This window comes from Petaurus breviceps, unplaced genomic scaffold (genome assembly GCF_028583685.1).
Source record: "Petaurus breviceps papuanus isolate PSGF00001 unplaced genomic scaffold, PetGlider_PUasm1.0 129, whole genome shotgun sequence".
NCBI classification, from domain to species: Eukaryota; Metazoa; Chordata; class Mammalia; order Diprotodontia; family Petauridae; genus Petaurus; species Petaurus breviceps.
Window position 1 is genome coordinate 8,466,121 of NW_027185665.1, and position 16,987 is coordinate 8,483,107.

At 38.3% G+C, this 16,987-nt stretch overlaps 1 long non-coding RNA gene and 1 pseudogene across 3 annotated transcripts in view; one reads left to right on the top strand and one right to left on the bottom strand.

The window, feature by feature from the left end:
- LOC138173768 (uncharacterized) overlaps positions 1 to 16,987 on the top strand; it is a 166,047-nt gene that overhangs the window by 83,851 nt on the left and 65,209 nt on the right. The window lies entirely within an intron of this gene.
- On the bottom strand, positions 5,785 to 6,282 carry LOC138173759 (small ribosomal subunit protein eS8 pseudogene; annotated as a pseudogene).

Below are 16,987 nucleotides of genomic sequence, written 5' to 3' on the forward strand. Positions count from 1 at the left end.
ACAAGACGACAACTTCACACTTTTAAAGAACAGTTAATACCCTTATCTCATGAATTATTTTCAAAAATTGAAAAAGTGCCCTACCAGAATCTTTTTTATGAGATACAGTTCTAACACCTAAACCAGAGAAATATAAAACACAAAGAGAAAATTATAAGCCAATATTATTATTTGTAAGACAATCAACATGATTAATCATGCTATAAACCAAAACATTGAAAACCACATGATCATCTCTATAAATTTGTTTTTTTGTTTATTTTTTTAGCTTACATCATTCATTTCAAATTTTCTCCCCATTTTCCCTTATCCACCACCCCAAAACAGTGATTCCACTGAATATCCCCTCCCCCAATCTGCTCTCTCCTATATCTTCCCCCGTGCCCCCTCTGACATTCCAATAGGGCATGGTGGATCTCTATGCCCCAGTGCCTGTATATCTTATTTCTCAGTTACATGTAAAATAATAATAATATATTTTGAACATTTGATTTTAAACCTATGAATTCCAGATTCTTTCCCTATATCCCTCTTCACCTACCCTTACTGGGAAGATAAGCAATTCAATATAGTATTGATGTACATGTGTAGCTATACAAAACATTTCCATAGTGGATATATTGTGAAACACTGACTATATTTCCCTCCATCCCATCACACCCCCCACTTGTTCTATTCTTTACTTTGATCCTATCCCTTTTCAAAAGTAGGTGCTTCCAAATTCCCTCCACCCCACTCTGCCTTCTCTTCCATCATCCCCCCTCTCATTCCCTTCCCCTCTACTCTCCTGTAGGGTGAGATACCCTATTTAGTATGTATGTCATTCCCTCCCTAAGCCAAATTCATTGAGAATAAGTTTAACTCATTCCCTTTTGCCTTCCTGTTCTTCCTCTCCATTGTAACAGTTTTCCCTTGCCTCTTCTATATGAGATAATTTACTCCATTCTATCTGTCCTCATCTCCTCTCATTATATTCCTCTCTCATTTTTTTTTTTAAGCAATCGGGGTTAAGTAACTTGCTCAAGGTTACACGGCCAGTTATTTCTGGGTGTGGTGCTGAGTGTCTGAGCCCGGGATTCGATCTCCAGGTCGTCCCAGCACTGGAGCCGGTGCTCTTACTCGCTGAGCCACCTGGCCGCCCCTAAGCAATTGGGGTTAAGTAACTTGCTCAAGGTTACACGGCCAGGTGTTTCTGGGTGGGTGCTAAGTGTCTGAGCCCGGGATTCGATCTCCAGGTCTTCTCAACACTGGAGCCTGTGCTCTTACTCGCTGTGCTACCTGGCCGCCCCCCTCTCTCATTTCTTGATTTCACCTTTTAAGTATCATCCCTTCCTATTCAACTGGTCCTGTACCCTCTATCTATGTATACCTGTACACATATATACACATACTCACATATGTATATATGCCCATATACCCTCCTATATAGACATATATATATATATATATATTTTTTTTTTTCCCTATTCCCTTCAACTATTCTCATACTGAGAAAAGTTTCATAAATTACAATTATCATTTTTCCATGTAGGAATGTTAATAGTCCAACTTTGATAAGTTCCTTATGATTTCTTTTCCCTGTTTACCTTCTCATGCTTCTCTTGCTTCTTGTATGTGAATGTCAAATTTTCTATTCAACTCTGGTTTTTTCAGCAAGAATGCTTGAAAATGCTCTATTCCACTGAATGACCATATTTTTCCCCTGAAACATGATACTCAGTTTTGCTGGGTAGGTGATTCTTGGTTTTAATCCCAACTCCTTTGACCTCCAGAATATCATATTCCAAGACCTTCAATCCCTAAATGTAGAAGCTTCCAGAGGCTGTGTTATCCTGATTGTATTTCCACAGTATTCAAATTGTTTCTTCCTGGCTGCTTGTAATATTTTCTCCTTGATCTAGGAATTCTGGAACCTGTCTATAATATTCCTAGGGGTTTTCTTTTTTGGATCTTTCTCAGGAGGTGATCAGTGGATTCCTTCAACCTCTATTTTGCCCTCTGGTTCTAAAACATCAGGACAATTTTCCTTGAGAATTTCTTGAAGGATGATTTCTAGGTTCTTTTTTTTTGATCATGGCTTTCAGGTAGTCCAATAATTTTTAAATTATCTCTCCTGGATCTATTGTCCAGGTCAGTGGTTTTTCCAATGAGATATTTCACATTGCCTTCCATTTTTTCATTTGTTTGGATCTGTTTAATAGTATCTTGATTTCTCCTAAAGTCACTAGCTTGCATCCAATCTTATTCTGAAGGAATGATTCTCCTCAGTGAGCTTTTGAGATTCTTTTTCCATATGGCAAATTTGGCTTTTTAAGGCATTCTTCTCCTCATTGATTTTTTCAGCCTCTTTTGCCATTTCAGTTAGTATCTTTTTTAAGATGTTATTTTCTTCAGTCAGGTTGTTGACTCTCAATTTACAATTGATTTATAATTATAATTTTCTTGCATCATTCTCATTTCTCTTCTCAATTTTTCCTCTACTTCTCTTATTGGTTTTCAAAATCCTTCTTAAGCTCCTCTGCGGCCTGTAAGCAGCTTATTCTTTCCTTGGAAGCTTCTGGTGCAGGATTTCTGACTTCATTGTTTTCCTCCTGTTCCATTCCCCTATCTTTTTTGTCCCCAAAATAGGAATCCAGAGTTGGACCACTGTGCTTCCTTCATTTGCTCATGTTGCCACTCAATTACTTGACTTTAGAGCTTTTTGCCACAGTAGAACTCTGCTACCAGAGGGGTGAACTTTGTTCCAGTCTCTGGGGTTTTCTCAGATGCTGGAGGTATTAGATGGGTGCCCACTCTGAGGCCTCCACATGTTCTGGCAAACTGGTCATGCACTCCAGGACCTCTACCCTAGACTGCAATCCAGATCCAAGCAGGTTAAAGCAAGAGCAAATACTCCTAAGACTGGTCGCTTGGTCCCCCCTACAATCTGCAGACCAGGAGCTCTGAAGCAGCCACATGGTGGTAGTGGCTGCAGGGCCACAGCGCCTCAGCCACTTCTCCCTCCAGGGGTAAAGGCCTGACTGCACTTCAGAACTCCCAGTTCACAAAGTCCATATAAACCTCTCACTTTGTCCTTAACATTTATGGGTTGATAATTCTTGAAACTGCCAGAGCTGCTAGTGATCTGAAGTCCTTTCAGCTGGCAGCTGGTTGTGGCTACCCTGAGGCTAAAACCTCGGGCTCCTTCAGGGCTGGGCTTGGCTCCCAGAGTGCTTCACTGGACGATTCCTGCCAGTCTGTCCTCAGAGGGAGGTTAGCTTCTCTGTGTCATTTTGTGGGTTCTGTAGCTCCAAAGTTTGTTCAGAGTCACCTTTTACATGAATTGGAGGAGGTGGAAGTGGGAGCCCCTCGGAGTCCTGTTTCTTCGCTGCCTTCTTGACTCTGCCCCTGCACTGATGATGGGGTGTTTGGGATCTATGTTAGTAACATCAATGTGTAATACCACTTTATAACATCAGTCTGTAAAACCAGTTTGTAAAATCATACCCCCTCCCCCAAGTCTCAGAGCATTAATTCTGCCCCTCCTCCCCCCGCCCCTAGCTTCAGAGCAATAACTCTGCCCAACTACAACTATCTCAGCTTGGAACAATAACAAACTATTCCTATGAATCCTTCACTAAAGTATCTATAAACATTCCAGCTTAGTCAACTATTATCTCCCCCTTGTATAGTGTCCTGCTGCCCCCATGAATCCTTTGGTACCCTGTCTCTAGATTGACTCTTTGGCTGCCTCATTGAATCTTTCAGGACACTATCTCTGGGTTAACTCCTTAAGAGCTTTGGTTCCCAAACATCAATCTTGTCAAACATGACACTGATGGGTGGAAGACTGGGCACTTCTCCATCAGCCCTTGACCGCTAACCAACTTAGTGACGTTTCAAGCCTAAAACCACACCTCCAGGTAGCCCGGCATTGGGCTTTTTCCCAGTGAATCATGGGCAATATGCCTGTGCAGTTACATGAAAAATGCATGTCCCTTTAAACACTGACCCCACCTTAACTCCTCCCTAATCCCACCCTTAATCACCTAGTTAGCATAATTGGCAGGGGTTCTACTATGGATTTTTCTGTAAAAACCTTAATTCTACCCCTTTAAGGTTGCAGGTCCCCTTAAAGGACTCTTGCCCACTGTAAAGGATACAATAAACTTTTACTACTCTAACTCCTAGTGGGCTTGGGCCTACTGAATTCTTTCAAGACTGAATCGAAGGTTTTCTGGTCTTAGATAAGATCAGAGTTCCTGCTGAACTATTGGGAGCCATCCCTCATCACTGCCTCATCTCAATAAATTTGGAAAAAACCTTTGACAGAGAATAAGTCTTTTATGCTAAAATCTTTACAAAGTATAACTATTGAGAGACATTTTAAATATCATAACAAAGCATTTATCTAAAACCAAAAGCTAACATCCTATTCAATGGGGATACACCAGAACCTTTTCCAATAAATACCAGTCAAGCAAGGATTCCCACTCTACCCACTACTGATATAGTTCTGGAAATGCTAGCAACAGTAATGATGAGAGAAAAAAAATTAAAGGAATAAAGATAGGTAAAAAGGAAATAAACTATCTGTGTTTGCTGATGAAATGATGGATTAATTTGAAAATCCAAGGTATCAGCAATTATATTAATTGCAACAACATCTTCAACAAAATTTCAGGCTACAAAATAAATATTCAAAAACCAATAGTATTTCTTTATAATAATCAAAAAACAGAAGAAATATTAATAGAAAGGAAAATCTCATTCCAAATAGCTCCAAAATGTATAAAATATTTATGGATCAGTCTCCAAAGTACAGAAAGATTTGTATAGATTCAACTACAAAATATTCCTTAAAGAAATTTGGAAAAAAATATATTTAGCTGGATTGCTCATGATTAGGTGATGCCAATATAATAAAAATGTCAACCCTACCAAAATTAATTTGCATTTTTAATGCTGTGCCAATCAAATTACAAAAAAAGATTCTTTACAAAACTTCTTAAAATAAAAATAAAATTCATTTGGAAAAATAAAAGATTTAGAATATGAAAGGAAATGCAAAGAAGCAAAGATGAAGTTGTTTTCAGTCATGCCAGCTCTTTGTTACCCCATTTGAGGTTTTCTTGGCAGATACTGGAGGGGTTTACCATTTCCTTCTCCAGCTCATTTTACAGATAAGAAAATTGAGACAGAGTTAAGCGAATTGCCCGGGGTCATGCAGCTAATAAGTGTCTGAGGGCAGATTTAAACTCATGTAGATGAGTCCTCCTGAATTCATGTACCATGCTTTATCTAGTACACCACTTCAAACTATATTGTAAAGTAGCAATCATCAATAACATCTTGCATTAGTAAAAGTATAGAGAGATCAGCAGGATAGACTAGACAAGGGAGAATCAGAAAGAATGAAATTCAATCACCCAGTGTTTGGTAAAGTATAAAACAAATTACTGGGGAAGGGAGAAGGGGAACTTATTATTTGATTTAAAAATAAGCTACTTGGAAAACTGGAAAGCAGTCTGGCAGAAATTAGGCTTAGACCAACACTTTACACCATATTCTATAATGCATTCTAAATAGATACATGACTTTAATATTAAAGAAAATACGGTTAAAATTAGAAGAGAAATAGATCATAAACTGCTCACAGATATGCGTGGGCAGAACTGTTCTAACTTCCATCTTCCCTCCCTCCCTTCCTTCTTACCTTCTATCTTTTCTTCCTTCCTTCCTTCTCCTATCTGAGGATTTATTCTGTTAGTGAATGTCTCAGTTAAGACTATGTCTGAGTAAGGGCTATTTATCCTTTCTGACCTTGATCTTTCTTGGATAGAACTTCAGCTCTTTGCCCTCCAGTACATAGCTATCTGCTCAGCCACAGTGGCCTGAAATAGATATGGTGATGCAGATGAGGAGCTTGCTCAGCTGGAACTGTTTCTTCCAGAAGCAAGCTGATTTTGACATTCCTCTTCCACTCCCCATTTTTCCTGTGGATCTTCTTTGACAACTTTTATTTAGAATTTCTTCCTCCTCAGGAGTCAAATTTTCTCCCTTCTTTTGTGTCAATGACAATAATTCTTGTTTTGTGGGTACAGCACTCAGAGCACCAGAAAAAGTTCCACATGACCAGCCTCTGTGACCCATACTTTTTGTTGTCTCTTTGGACTCTTAAGGTGTGGGTACAACAGTTAATCTTGGTGTTGGTGGATGGGCTGTCCAGTTGATACTTACACTTTTTTTTGTGCTTTCCCCCATCTTGCAACACTCATGCCAGTTGTCCCACAAGATCCCCATCCTCAACATGAGCAGCAAAGAGTAGATGAATTCTTAATGAAAAGACAGGTGCAATTACCAGAGTTTAAAAAAAAAGATAATTTTGATTACTTAAAACCAAAAAATCATCTTCACAAACAAAATGAATGAACCAAGAATAAGAAGGAGAGTGATCAAATGGGGGGAAAACACTTTGTTTCAAATTTCTCTGATAAGAGTATGGTATCCAAGATAGACAGATAGATAGACCGCATGCAATCTGATATGGCTCTACACATATATTTCTATTAAGTACATTTTCATATTACTCATGTTGCATAGAAGAATTGATAAAATTTCAAAGAATATGAACAAACAGTTCTCCAAATGACTGCATTCACATCCACATAAAAATGTTCCAAATCACTAAAAACAGAAATTAAGTCAAAACAACCCTGAAATTCATTTTATACCTGAAAATTTGCAAAAATGTCCAAACATAGTATTAAACATTAGAAAGGTTGTGAAAAGATAGGCACAATTATATATTTTGGGTGGAGATGTGAAATGGTGAAACCATTTTGAAAAGTAATTTGAATTATGCAAATTAAGTGAATAAAATATCCATACCCTTTGAACTAGAGACTTCATTATTGGGTATATACCCCAAAGAAGCCATCCGTAAGCAGAAAATCCCTATATACTCCAAAGTATTTATAATATCATTTTTTGTGATAGCTAAAAATTGGAAATAAAATAGATGTCCATCAGTAGAGGAATGGCTAAACAAATAATAAGTATTAACAAAAAATAAGTATTAACAGACTGTAAGAAATTATGGGTGTGGTGAATACAGAAAAACATGGACAGATCTATGTGAACTGATGCAAAGTAAAGTAAGCAAAGACAAGAAAATAATATAGACAGCAACAACAGCAAAGTAAATGGAAAGAACAAAGATATATACCAAAAAATCAGAAGCAAATGTAACAAAACCAAAACCAAGCAGGGCTTAAATAAAAAAAAAATGAGAAAATATCCCTAACATCTCTTCATGGATGTGGAAAATCCACAGGTGTTATATGTTGCACATGTTTTTGGACTTTTTCAATGTATTGATTAGTTGTGCTGATTTTTTTCTCTCTCTCTAAAAATATTGTTTGCCATGGTAGGAAGGTGGGGAGGGTAGTTTTGTGGAAGAGGCAGAAAGTAGAATATGTGGGATAACCATGGTCATGTTTCTGTTGTTTCACTCTTCATGACCCCATTTGGAGTCATCCTGTAAAAGATATGGAATGATTTGCCATTTCCTTCTGCAGCTCATTTTATAGATGAGGAACTGAGGCAAACAGATTCAAGTGACCTGCCCAGGGTCACATAGCTGGTAAATGCCTAAGGTCAGAATTGAAGTCAGGAACACTTATCTTCCAACTTTAGGTTTAGCACTCTGTCTATTGCACCATCTGGCCGCCTCTCATGGTGATAGAATTAACAAAAATTATCAATAAAAATCATTTTTAAAATGAGTTTCAAAGGCATTATCAATGGCATATAAAATCAGAAAAGAAGATGTACTGATTATGGAGAAAAGCAAGAGGTAACAGATGGTCAGTTGGACCATTGGGATGGTGTCCTTAAGCCAGTAACACATCCTCTGAAAAATGGCAAAACACTTCATGTTAAAAAAATGTAAAAGAATGCTAAAAAAAACAACAACAATGTAATGTTTGGGGTAGACACATTAAATATGTCCAATGAATTTCCAAACAATTATGAGCTAGAGAAAAAGGTAAAGAATTTTGATTAAAATGATGCTTTGTGGATACAAAACAAGTATGTTATCATTCCACAGCCCATCTTGTACCATTTAGAAACAATACTTTCCAAGAGAAATCAAGATTTTGGACATAGATACACATTACAAATTGTTTTTCCCAGTTCTCAAGTTGTCAAAAGAATCGAGAGTGCTGTGAATTTTCATCCAAAGTTCTATGGTCTTGGGAGCAGAAAATCAGGTTTTGAGCCCCTATTCTGACACTTGTTGGTTGTATGACCATGAGAACATTACTTGACCTCTTTGACGTTTTTCAAATGGGGGTAATAAGGCTGTTGTGAGGAAAGAACTTCATAAAGTTTAAAGCTGTATGTGACAAGGCTTCTCTTCTCTCCAGTGATTCTATAGTTTCTCCTTCTCCAATAGGCTCTGACTCATATCAACCTGCAAATATGACACATCTACAATGATATTCTTGCAATAAATTAAGCCAGAATAATTGAGGAAATTGTAGCTAAATGAAATAGCTTGTGAGTTCTCCTCAGTGAAGCAAATAAAGTAATTGACTTCCTTTTGTTCCCATAGACAACACAAAACATCATTTCATAGGACATTTGTCATCTTATACTGCAGTGCTCATAAGAATAAGCAAATGGAACACCTAGGAGACAGCTACAGCTTTTATAATCAAAGCCTGCTAATAGAAGACAAAGAAAGAGAGAAATTCTATGAAGTAAAAAGATCTTCCAAACCAAATATGTTGATACTTGTTGACTTAAAAGTGAAATTGAGCATGGGGAAAGATAGTGGAAAATATATTGAAAATTAAGTTTGAAATTAAGGAATGAAGGGGGTCAAAAGGAATTTCTCACTGCATTAAGCTCAAATTTGTACATGGCAAGGCAGAAATTACAACTTTTACTTGATCATTCCACTTCTTTTCCTCTGAGATCAAGACATCTAAGTCTATTCTCTCTTACACATGTTGTTTAATCGTTTTTCAGTGATTTCCAATTTTTCATTAACTCATTTGGAGTTTTCTTGGCAAAGATGCTGGAGTGGTTTGCCATTTCCTTCAACTCATTTTAGAGATGAGGAAACTGAGGCAAACAGGGTTAAGTGACTTCCCCAGGGTCACACAGCAAGTAAGCATCTGGATCCAGATTTGAATTCAGGAAGAGATATCTTCTTGACTCCACTTCCAGGACTGTATCCACTGCATCACCAAGCTGCTCATGACAGAACTTCAAATAGTTAAAAACAGAATATCAAAAAAGTGTCATTAATTCTATATAAACAGTTAAGAAATTATTGGTAATTAATAGGAAAATTATTTTAGAATCAACTGTCTTTATGTAGTCAGATCATTGGTTGACTAGAGCAAGTCAAAAATCAGTAACAAATTAGAAGAATGAATATGAGAAGATACCACATCCGATTCAAGCTATTTATTCTAAAAAAAAAATAAATACGTTGACTCTGATGACCAAGCACCTTTTTAAAAGAAGTTTAATCAATGTAAAAGCTATCACAATATGGGAACCCAAAGAACCTATAAAAAGCTTCAGTTGACATTTAATCTCCTTGTCAAATGGAGAACTATAGTAGCCATGAACAACTTTTGTTTAGGGTTCAAGCTCCTTTACAAAATATTACAAAGGAGTAGGGTTAAAGGTTATGAGCATTGTTGTCTCACAGAGTAGCAAAAGACATTGGAAGAAAATAAAAACAAACCAAGACTTCAAGATACTTGATGTGAAGCCCAGCTAAGCCAGATCACCTCAAGAATATTTATATAAATGACACTTGAAGGAGAATAACAAATAGATATGAACACAGACCGGCTATCATTTTTATAGTGATCAATTTTCATAGATGGTGATAGTGCATCCATCAGCATTGGACACCAGTGTGTCAGCTCCTAGTGTGCTATGAGAAGAAATGGAAATAGCATTTAATAAGATGTAGTAAAAAAAAAAAATAGCAGCCTTGCATGACCAAATAGGGATAACTATGGGAAAAGGACCTGTGATTTCATAGGTATAGAGAACTCCCAAGTGAGAAAACAACTTCTACCAATGCAGGTTGGCACCTTCTCTGCAATTTATAATTCTACAGAGCTGCCTAGAGAACTGAGAAATGAATTACATGACTTGTGAGGGAATATACTATTTGTCAAAGGTGGGACTTGAACCCAGATCTTCCCAGTTTTTTTTAAATGCTTTATTAACTTCTGATTTACATCATTTGTTTCAACCAGATTTTGAGTTACAAGTTTTCTCCCCGTTTTTCCCCCACCCATCCCCCCAAAACAGCAGTCCCACAGGATATCCCCACCTCCAATCTGCTCTCTCCCATATTTTCTCCCATACCTGTTTCGAATTTTCCAGTGGATCTCTATGCCTCATTGCCTGTATATCTTATTTCTTAATTACATGTAAGATGGTATTAATAATAGTATACACACACACACACACACATATATACATATATTTGAATATTTGATTTTAAAACTTTCAATTCCAGATTCATTCCCTTCCCCCCCTGCCACCCACCCCCACTGGGAAGACAAGCAGTTCAGTATAGGTTGTACATGCGCAGCTAATGCAAAAAAATAACCTAGTAGATATATTGTAAAAGACTGACTATATTTCCCTCCCTCCTATCCCACCTCCCACTTGTTCTATTCTCTACTTTGATCCTGTCACTTTTGAAAAGTGAGTGCTTCCAACTTCCCTCCCCCCCAGCCTGCCCTCCCTTCCATCATCCCCCCTCTTATCCCTTTCCCCTCTCATTCTCCTGGAGGGTGAGATCCCCTATTTAGTGTGTATTTCACTCCCTCCTCAAGCCAGATTCAATGGGAATAAGGTTGACCCATTCCCTTTTGCCTTCCTATTCTTCCCCTCCATTGTAACCATTTTCCCTTGCCTCTTCTGTATGAGATAGTTTGCCCCAATCTGTCTCTCCTCATCTCCTCTCATTATATTCCTCTCACCTCTTAGTTTCACCTTTTAAGTATCATCCCTTCCTGTTAAATTGGTCCTGTGCCCTCTATCTATGTATACCTGTAAACATATATACACACATTCACATATGTATTCATATGCCCATATACCCTCATATATAGACATATATATATATATATATATATATATATATATATATTTCTAATCCCTTCAACTACTGAGGAAAGTTACATAAAATACAATTATTTTTTCCATGTAGGAATGTTAATATTTCAACTTTGATAAGTTCCTTATGATTTCTTTTCCCTCTTTACCTTCTCATGCTTCTCTTGCTTCTTGTATCTGAATGTCAAATTTTCTATTCAACTCTGGTTTTTTCAGCAAGAATGCTTGAAAGTCCTCTATTCCACTGAATGACCAAATTTTCCCCTGAAACATGATACTAAGTTTTGCTGGGTAGGTGACTCTTGGTTTTGCTCCCAGCTCCCTTGACCTACAGAATATCACATTCCAAGCCCTTTGATCCCTCAGTGTAGAAGCTGCCAGATCCTGGGTTATTCTGATTGTGTTTCCACAATATTCAATTTGTTTCTTCCTGGCTGCTTGTAATATTTTCTCCTTAATCTTGGAATTCCGGAACCTGGCTATAATATTCCTAGGAGTTTTCTTTTTGGGATCTTTTTCAGGAGGTGATCGGTGGATTCTTTCAACCTCTATTTTGCCCTCCAGTACTAGAACATCAGGGCAGTTTTCTTTGAGAACTTCCTGGAGGATGCTTTCTATGTTCTTACTTTAGTCATGGCTTTCAGGTAGTCCTGAAACCAATAATTTTTAAGTTATATCTCCTGGATGTATTTTCCAGGTCAGTGGTTTTTCCCATGAGATATTTCACATTGCCTTCTATTCTTTCATTTGTTTGGATCTGTTTAACAGCATCTTGATTTCTCATAAAGTCATTAGCTTCCATTTGTTCCAATCTAACTCTGAAGCAATGATTCTCCTCATTGAGCTTTTGAGATTCTTTTTCCATCTGGCAAATTCGACTTTTTAAGGCATTCTTCTCCTCATTGCCTTTTTGAGCCTCCTTTGCCATTTGAGTCAGTCTGTTTTTTAAGGTATTATTTTCTTCTGTCAGGCTGTTGACTCTCATTTCATAATTTTCTTGCATTGTTCTTATTTATCTTCCCAATTTTTCCTCCACTTCTCTTATCTGCTTCTTAAGGTCCTCTATGGCCTGTAACCAGCTTGTATTTTCCTTTGAAGCTTTTGGTGCAGGAGTTCTGACTTCACTGTTTTCCTCCTGTTCCATGCCTTGCTCCTTCTTATCCCCAAAATAGGAGTGTAATGTTGGAATCTTCTGTCTGCTTTGCTTCCTTTGCCTGCTCATTTTGCCAGTCAATGATTTGACTTTTGGGCTTTTTGCCACAGTAGGACTTTGCCACCAGACAGGGGAGTTTTCGTCCCAAACGCTGGGGTTTTCTCAGTTGTTGGAGGTATTAGATGGGTGCCCTCTCTGAGATCTCCACACGCTCTGGCAAGCTGGACACACACCCCAGGACCTCCACCCTAGACTGCAATCCAGATCCAAGCAGGTTAAAGCAAGAGTGATTAACCCTCAGACTGGTGCTTCGTCCCCCTACACTCTGCAGGCCAGGAGCTGAAGCCGCCACGTGGCGCTGGCTGGCTGTGCCAGTGTCTCAGCAGTTTCTCGCCCCTGGGGTAAAAGCCACGCACTCCCACTTACTGGGTCCCAAAGTCCAGACTGCACTGGCCTGTCACCTTGTCCTTCACATCTATGTATTGCCACAGCTGCTGCTGATCTGGAATCCTTCTGGCAGGTGGCTGGTCAGGCCCGCCCTGGAGCTAAAGCCTCAGCGTGGTGCTGGGCTCGGCTCTCAGAGCACCATGCTGGCCAATTCCTGCCGGCCTGCTGGGCTGTCCTCAGTGGGAGGTTAGCTTCTCTGTGTCATTTTGTGTGTTCTGTAGCTCCAAAGTTTGGTTAGAGTCCCATTTTTACATGGATAGGGGAAAGTGGAAGCCAGAGCCGCAGGTAGGTCGTGCTTCTACTCTGCCATCTTGGCTCTGCCCCTCCAGATCTTCCCAGTTTTGAGGTCGGTTGGGAAGAACCTGCTTTCACGGATCAGGTTTGCTTTTCTTTACTTAAGGTTTTGCCTTCTATTGGTGGCAATAATGAAAATGCTTCCTGTGCCTCTAAGACTTCAGTTTTTCTTCCTAGCCTTTGTAATATTTAACAGTGTCTTCTAGATTCCTTAGACCAGTATTTTTTCTGCCTACATCAGTCCCCAGAAGTGCTAGTAGTCATCAAGTTTGACAAGTGACGTCATCTGGAAGTTGTTCTAGTTACTTCGCTCAGGAAAGATAATTGACCCATATCTTGTTGTTTCAGGTGACTATATAAATAACACAATGTCCCCTCACTTCCCCAAAACAAAAACAAAACAAAAGAATGCGGTCACTTCCCATTCTGACAAAAAGGCAGAACTTCTTGTCCTTTCTTCTTTTGACTTTTACTAAGAATTCTCTCACCTGATATCACCAAGGATCTACATCACAATTCACTAAAAGACAAGTAGCTTGTCCCTCCACAAAGGATTTCTTCCTCTCCTTACTTTCTGGAAAGTTCCTTAGCTCTAGCATTCAAGTGATTTTTCTTCCTCTTGTCTTCCATGTGACATTTTTTCCAAATTCAGGACCGAGGTCAGTATTCCTGTCTCTTTAGCCTCTTTCTCTTAGTTTTCTCACTCAAGCTTTTCTGTTTGTTTACTTGTTTCTTATATGTTTTTTTTTTTAAGGAGTATTCTATTCTACCTAATCATCTGATGAATGGAGGATTCCTCAAACCCCTCTACATTTTCTTCTATGTGAGAAACCATCCTTTCCTTTGAGCAGATTTAATACCCAGGAAATTTTTCCTTCTGCCAAATATTAACTTTTATAAAAAAAAAAACCTTAACAAAAGCAACCAAAGCCAAGAAGAAAGGACATATTAACTTAACCAATGAGCAAGAATTTATTAAGTGCCTGCTTCTCTATTAAGTGCCTACACTGTGATTGATTTGGGGAGGCCTACAAAGTCAAAGAATGAAACAGTCCTTATCTTCAAAGAACTTATGTTTTATTATGGGTGATAAGAACATAAATGCACATGTATAAAACAAACACAAATAAATACAAGGGGGGAATTAGGTAGCAGGGAGAGCAGGAAAATCTTTACTTAGAAGATAAATCTTGAGATAGGTTTTGAAGGAAACTAGGGTCTGAAAGGCTGAGGTGAGGAAATAGAGCATTTCAAGCATGGGGTGGGAGGCAGCTGCTGCTGAGGCATGGAGGCAACAGAGAAGGAATGTCATGTGTGAGAATGGATTTGGCCAGTTTGGCCAGATCACAGAATGTGGGAGGGAGAATAACATATAATAAAGTTGGAATTGCAGGTTTGGGCTAACCTGTCCAAAAAAAAAAAAAAAGGAAAAAACCCCAGAAATTTACATGATGGTTTTGTTGTATATTTGACAGTAATAGCAAGCATAGTAGATTTGAAGTTCCATGTGCAATCATCTTTTCATTATACTACTTTGTGAAAATGTTTGTTTTATTCCATAAATTAAAAATAAAATTTAAAAAGTCAAATGGAAGAGTTTGATCCTAGATGAAACTGGGAGCCCTTGGAGTTTATTGAGTAGGAGAATAACATGAACAAACCATGTTTAATAAGAAGAAGACATTTAATTAAACAGTCTAGCAAGACAAGTGACAAAACAAATTTTCTCCCATACACTCATGGGGAACACTTGTGGGAGGAGGGACCATATGCAAATAAAATGGAAACATGAGGAGCATGCATGGAAGACAATTTGGAGAACACATGTGACCAAGGGAATGGATAATATATTCTAAAAAACACATGTGACCAAGGAATATGAATGTAGGGCACCCACGTAGGTAATATATGTGACCAGGGGATATGTGCAAATTGGGTTACTATGCAAGATCCATGTGTGGCCTGGGCACACAGAGGACACAAATGTAGAGACATATTAATTAAGACACAGTTGTGTTTCAGACAACTTGCATTTCTGACATGGTAGAACAATATCTTCTGATGACATCAGCACTTTCCTCTCCATTGGATCTCACGTTATCTCTTTTGGACATCTTGTCTCTCCTCTCCACCATATCATCTCTATTGCATTTGGTCTCTGTTCTCTTCTATCTGTCTTCGCTTGTCTGATGGTTGCTGAGCTGTTCTTTGTTAGAATCTGTACCTCTTTGGGATCATCTGCTTCCTGGTATAATCTTCAGGGTTGTAGCAGCTGGTAAACCCAGCCCTAGTAAAGGATAGACAAAGCTTTTGAGGGACATAGGTAAGAGCTATAAACCAATCACACTATATTTGTGATAACTTTTTTCCAGGTGCCTTAAAATTTATTACTTAGGTCATCTTTCTGAGTTGGGATTAACAATTATTTTAACTTCTTTTTTAAACTCTATGACTTTCTGTCTGCAACCCAAAAGACCATTTTGGGAACTCTACACACACACACACACACACACAATCTCAGAAGAGCTATGTGGGACATGAGAGAAAAAAAAACTCTCTTTGACTACCATAAACCTCCTTGCTTGGCATGAAAAAAAAAAAACCCAAAACCTGGCAGCAATAAAAAAAAAAGGGCTAGATAAAGCAGGTGGTCAAGGCCTTAGTCATTATTGTACATTTTGACTTTTATTATATATACTTGGCAGCAACTTAAATGTTGCTTGTTTAGCATTCCTGCCAACACAAAGATGCGGATCTCTATTTTACAAAGACATTGATTCCTTGGTATGGCAAAAGACAAACAGCTCCTACTCTGTGCGAGTCACTTCCACATTTTTGCCTATTCTTGCTACCATGGTTAAATGGCTCAACATCAGAAAATGATATGATTCTATCAGTGAAAGTGACATTAAAGAAGAGACATTACCATCTGCTTTGCTGCTGCACCCTAAGGACTATGGGAGTTTTCCACCTGACTTACAGATGAAACCTTCCATATGTCTTGTCTCCCCAACTAGAAAATGAACCCCCTGACAACAGGTACTGTCTTATTTTTCTGTTTGTATTCTCAGCTTTTAGCACAGTGCTTTGTACATGGTAAGCACTTATTCAATGCACACTTCATTCATTCATTCACTTATTCATTCATTCTCTATGCTTCATGAAAGCAAACCTCATGATTCTGTCATGGTTGCCAGAGGCTCTTGTGACCAGTTCCTCCAGAGAACTTTCTTCCCCTTGTTAGCACCTTCTCAACTGAATTATAGGAAAGTATCCAACCTGTGGCTCTCAACTCCCTCTAAAATGGTGTCAATTTGTATTGTACTCAAAAGCTAGAGCAGAACAAGGCTAATTCTATTGTGCTTTACCAAGATTTGAATATGAAAAAGTTTTGCATCCTAGTCCAGTGGCACACTGTTCCAATTGCCTGAAGGCCATCCTAAATTCAGAAAGAGCAAGAAAAACAATTAAAAAGTCAGTTATCCTTTGATAAACTTGGATCTTCTCAGCATTGCAAGGTTCTAAGACAACTCTAAAAGACTTGTGATGGAAAAGACTATCGACATCCAGAGAAAGAATTACGGAGTCTGAATGGAGATTGAAGCAAACGATTTGCTTGGTCTCTCTCTCTCATTTTATTTTGTTTCTTCTTTCTCATGGGTAGTTCCATTGGTTATAAATCTTCTTAGCAACTTGACTATTGTGAAAATATGCTTAATGTGAAGGTATATGTAGAACTTATATTGGATTTCATGCCATCTTGGGGGGAGTAGAGGGGAGGAGAGAGAAGGGGGGAAAATTTGGAGCTCAAAAGCTTGTGAAACTGAATGTTGTAAACTGAAAGTAAATAAATTTAAAAGGAAAAAAAAGTTAGTCATCATGTAATAACTTTCTTTTTTTTGTCACAGAAATTCATGGTATAGAGGAGCTATGATCAGACAGTGGAGA